The 5,565-nt window shown below is 50.4% G+C and overlaps 1 protein-coding gene across 1 annotated transcript in view; it reads left to right on the top strand.

Moving 5' to 3' along the window:
* LOC113208314 (gastrula zinc finger protein XlCGF8.2DB-like) overlaps positions 1–5,565 on the top strand; it is a 57,613-nt gene that overhangs the window by 32,030 nt on the left and 20,018 nt on the right. The gene's annotated exons all lie outside the window — the stretch shown is intronic.

Below are 5,565 nucleotides of genomic sequence, written 5' to 3'. Positions count from 1 at the left end.
TCCCCCCTCTCTCCCCCTCGCTTTGTAAAATGTAAATAAAGTTGGGGCAACTGTCATACCGCACAGATTACTCCGAATACGTTTTGACCTCTTCCTTGTTTTTCTATTTTTTTTTTCGTATGTTCAAACAAGGTTTGTCCACCTTTATTTCGACGCATGGTGGTCGCACTCGCCCGCGCCCCACTGTTCGCCCATCTTGTGTTCGAGCCCGTGCTTTGCGGTTCGGAAACCCTATTGGACCTATCGGTTCCGCACCCACCTGAATGGCAGCTGGGCCACGGCCTTTTGACTCCCCTGAATCCCTGGACGGCGCCGGCTGTCTCCGTGACGCCGTTTGAACTGGCATATTTACGGCGGTCAGGCGGCCAAGGCTCCGCGGTCAAAACACTGCATTTTCCTATTCTGGCGCGTCTGTGTTCCATCCTCGCCTCTATTCTCCCCTCAAGTTTGAACATATTTTTGTTGTTCTTTTTGTCCGGATCTCGGTGGGTGTGCGGTGTGCTGGGAGCCCAGTGCCCCTTTACAAACGGTGTCCAAGCGCTGCCCTCTGCCCAGAGGATTCGAACGGGGCGATGTGCGTCATTCCGTGCGCGGCTTTCCCCCCGTTTTTGCACATTTGCACTGAATTGACAGCACAGGTGAGCGTCCGGTAATAATTATTCTGGCCCTGCTTACATGTGTTGTGTCTTATCCGTGGAGTGGCCCTCGGGGACGCTCGCGATTGTCTCAGTGCGACTGATTTACAGCACCGGAGTAATCTGCGCAGGTTCTCTATTCTTTTCTATTGCCCTTTATTGCCCCCCCTCGGCCAGCTCCGCTCGTCCGAGGCTGCCAACACAACAACAATTAAACCGTATAGTCCTCCGTGCAAGACATAAGGCCCTTTGAGGTTTTGCCGACTTTTATTTCAAGAAGGAAGGCAGCGAGCTTGGGGACGAAGGTTGAGTAAACTGGCAGGTCGCTGTAAATCATAATTTAGGCCGACTGTTCCAACAATGGTCTGTCCGCTACACTGAGCATTGTTGTCCATTTTACAACCACGCGGGTTTATGTGGGACGCTTGGAGATCGCTCCATCCGTCCGAAGCGCAGTGACAAAGTACACTCGTAAGGCCGGCTGGGCCTAAGATAGGGCTTCATTCAGGGGGGGGGGGGGGGTCATCTCAGGGAGAGAATATAAAAATCACTTATTAGGCTTCGCGTGCGATTAGAAAATCGCGAAGCCTATAGACGAGATCGCGCTGTTTATCGGTCCGTTTCGTGTGAGCTACCTGCTCCCCAGCATCCACCAGCGAGGAGACCCTCCCGCACAAAAAAAAGGGCGGGGGCGGGGCAGGGGGCCCCGCCGCCCGCCGCCGCCGACTCGGGGTGGACATGTGGTGTTGGCGGAGCGGGGACAAAGGCGGAACGAATCGAATAGTCTATCCGTTTAATGTTTCTCAAACTTTGAACCTATCCACAAACTACGCAAATTTCTGGACTTCTCGTCAACCTTTCACCCCTCTTTTAAAAAAGGCAGAAGTTTCAATGGCAATTTTTAGTGTCAAGAAAGTCGATGTGGTTTGAGGTCTAAGGGACAGTGTGACATCAGAATGTGCTGTATTCTTTGAGAAGGGGGGGAGGCAATGGCTTCTAAAAGATGTTTGTTGAAGTGCGAAAACAAGTATGCTTAATTATATATTTAAGTCAATCGAGCCCTTTTCTCCGACGTTTCTTTTAAAAGCAGGAGAAAAGGTTCTGCCAATTATGCGCAATTTTGTGACTCAAAGGCCCTTTGCAAATATCCCATTGACGACTGCAGACCGTTTCGATGCACAATTTGAACATCTACCTAGATACAGGTCCTTGTGTCTGCGTTCGTCGGTCCATAGCCCACACCAAGCACGCGAAGCCCTTTTTAAGCCACATTGAAAATGTGGACTTGACGGATTTTTAAGAAATTCGAGAGAGAGAGCGCCATTGTGAGTTGAGTTGAGCACGAGGGCCTCCCTGGGCACGAAAAGGCACCCAAGCCTCCTAAATATTTCCCAGCCCGGGGTGCGCCAAGTTATCCTTATTTTACGGGATTTATGGGAAAAGCTAGCGGAAGAAGCTTAAGCCGTTTTTAAGGCCCTCGTCCCTTCCGTGTAGGGCGCGAGGTGGAGCGTCGTTTTGTTAGAATTTTCCCGAAAAATAATACGCTGCCCCTTTTTTCTTCTCTTTTCTTCTCAGTGCAAGGATGATTAAATTACTGCTCCGCAATCGGCGAGCGGTTGGAAAATTGTCCCTCAAAACAGCCAACTTGTTGAGCTGCACAGAGCGGTTTGTTACAGCAATCTTGCTTCAGAGATAAGATCTCGCAGCTGACTGTCTGATACCACCACTAAATGGACCCTTTTTAGCTGCTGCGATTCCCTTTGATAATAGCTCTGTGTATCCCGCTTAGCGTTAGTGCGGACTTGTTTGTTGCGGAGCGGACGAACGGTGCTAATTCCTTTCTGCTTATCGATCGTCACCTACACCCACCCCCTCACCCTAACCTTTCTGTCTCTCTAACACCGTCGATTTCCTCCCCCCCACTCTCTCTCTCTCTCTGTCACCCACACGCACACGCGCGCGCGCACGCGCACACACACACACACACACACACACACACACACACACACACACACACACCTCACCGTTCCTCCATTTCTACTTATTTGTGCAGCTTTCTGTTTTAAATTCAAATTTCAAATTCTCCTGGCAAAATGCATCAAAGATTGAACACACAAACCACCCTCGCCGCCTATTTGGGTCTCGTCGAGGAAACGAGCTTAAAATTGCTCATCCCCCCTTTCAAAAAGGTAATATGTGAACAACGCTGGGCTTTGTATGCGGAAGTGCGGCCGCTGCACCGCTGCACCTCGAGGCAACGCAACAGTGTGTGTGTGTGTGTCTATGTGTGAAGGGAGGGAAGAATGGCGGGGGTAGGGGAGGGGGGGGGGTGCACTGGTGTGGAATAAAGGCCTGCGATGTTTATCTGAACGGCACCATGTCCACATCCACTAGAGCCAAGCAGTCTACCGGAGTTGGCCCGCACGGCCGCCCGTGAGTTTCAAAAACAAAAATGAAAAAAGAAAGGAAAGAAGTCGGTGGGTGCTCTGCGATTACAGTAGTTCCACAAACACACGCGCTCAGTGTATGTCGGGCCGGATACGGTAACCATGAAGCTGTAGAAGCTTGTTTCTCGCCATTTGCATCGCAGTAGAAGCAATCCGATTGCCATTGTCGGATAACTATGTACGGACGAGATGTGTCCTGCCCACCTGTGCTACGAAGCGTGCTGTCATCATTTCTATAGGGATGTCTCTTAGCCTCTTGTCATAGCGCGCGTTTTTGATCATTCCATTTTGTTATCTTTTCGTGTGTAAATCGGGCGCGCGTGTGTACAAAGATTGTCAACTTCAGCTTTGTGTTGATGATCATCATCATTGCAATTAAATAGCACCGGGGAGGCCCTCATTCCGCTACAAAAGCAGCGGGGCCGTTCTGATGTCTTACTGCGGTGCCTGAAAGGCTATAATCGTACAGAGGGCGCCACTGTCGTTCGCGCTCTCTTTTGTGCGTCCTTGTCGCTTCAGTGGGCGCCCTAACGAGTCCGAGAGAGTGAGCGATGCGCCCCCCCCCCTCCCCCCTCTTTTCGTCGGAGTCACGGCGGCGCTCCGCCATCGCGCTTTGTAAAGTTGGAGTGGAGTGTGCCGAGCTGAGGCGGGCCCCGCGGGCCGCGTCCGCGAGTGTGCTACGCCCCCTGTATTCGGACGCGGCCCCCGCAGTGGTCTCTTTTCCCGCCACTCCATTTAAATACCGCCGCAGATTAAATACACAAGACGGGCGGCGGCGGCGCCCCTTTTTGTTTTTCGTATTGTAACTTAACAGAATTGTATAATGATTGAAAGAGGCGGTTTACATGCTTTACATCTCGCCCCCGCTCCCCTCGTGCCTTTTCCTTTCTCCACCACTACGCCTTTTGAGGTAATTTCGCCCCCTTTTGGATCAGGCAAGGTTGAGCAATTCGGCCCAAGGACACGGTTATTGTTTATGAAAATAAAACTTTCTCGGTGCGGGTTCCCTTGCAGCAAGTCGCCGAGCAGTGGCGACCGCGAGAGGGTAAAAATGAAAAAAATAAATAAATGGAAATAAATTTGAATGAAGGGTTGGGGGGTTGGCTCGCCACCCCCGCACGCTCGGGGGGTGGACATGTGGACATGCGACGGGGGCGGCCTGGGGGCAGCACAATGCGCTCCGCGATGCATTACCTGGCCCCGCCGAGCCTCGCCTTTTCATATATCGGCCAGGGGAGATGAAAATTTGACGAAGTGACACGGCCTCATTGTGCGGCCGCGGCCGCTCAACTTTCCAAACCTGAATTATTATTTTTTTTCCCTTTATGTTACTCCCTCAGTTCTCAGCACCTGCGCTGATGGCCACGTGGGGAAAAAGACGCAGAGGGCGGGAAAATTGCAATGCAGTAGTAAACAGGAAGTTGTCAGCGCCATCTTATATGGTTCTCGTAGTATTTTGCAAGGTTTGCTGTGCAGTTTGCCCTTTTCTCTGAAAATAAAACTAAAACTGTAAACCATCATTAATGAACCTGATGTGCCTGTGAAAAATGCATTTAGTTGCTTCATTCTTATTATTTATTTATTTTTAAATATAGGAATTACAATTTGAATGAATTTTCAGAGTAACAGAGTTTGTTGTTTTTTTCGCAGATTATGTGAGAAAGGTTTCACAGCGGTCCCCTACTCTCATCTTGACGAGCAGCAGATGACAGGGTCAGGTGGTGGCCATTTCCTCCTCCTTTTCATTTGATCACACCTCTCTTTATCTGAGCGTATCAAAGACCCATCTCCTCTCCTCTCCACTCACTTACTGCGCCGAGAATTAGTCCGTACAAAGAGAACCGGATATGGTCAGTCTTAGGTGCGGGCTGAACGGGCCAAGCAGAGAGAGAGAGAGAGGGAGAGAGGGAGGAGAGGGGAGGGAGACAGATAGAAGGCAAGGATGGGGCGGCGGTCATCTGCTCGGGGTGTGTGCTTTTGTCCGTATATTGCTATTACACTCGGCCGCATTGTCCGAGATAAATATGAAACATGTGAGTGTCAAGAATAGCATCAACAACAGCATTTAAAATAACAATGCGATGTCGCTCCCTCTGAACTCTTTTCCCCTCCCCTCCCTTTTGTGTGTCCGTCCGTCGCCCGCGGATCCCAAGCCCCGCGTGGCCGGACAATGCCGTGGACCATCTCAAGAGGCTGCGCGCCCGATTTACCCCAATTTAAACTGGCTCGTCCCGTGAGAGAGAGCACCTAGGGCGAGACTTGCTCTGAATAATTTGGCGCGCTCCAACACACTCTCAAGGAACTCGCTTTTACTTAAAGTGTGTAACTGAAACACAGTTGGTTCTGCGTAGTAAAGGCTTGCGGGAGGTGCAACTGCAACTAGGACTATTATTTCTTCATTAAGGAAGAAGAGTTGCCTCTGTATAGAGGCTTCAATTTTCAAAAAAAAAGTATTTGGGGATTTTTTTTTTAAATGTATTTGG

The sequence above is a fragment of the Frankliniella occidentalis genome, unplaced genomic scaffold (genome assembly GCF_000697945.3).
Source record: "Frankliniella occidentalis isolate FOCC.00 unplaced genomic scaffold, Focc_3.1 Scaffold159, whole genome shotgun sequence".
Lineage (NCBI taxonomy): Eukaryota > Metazoa > Arthropoda > Insecta > Thysanoptera > Thripidae > Frankliniella > Frankliniella occidentalis.
Note: the sequence above shows the minus strand (reverse complement) of the source record. Positions and strands in the feature narration are given on the sequence as shown.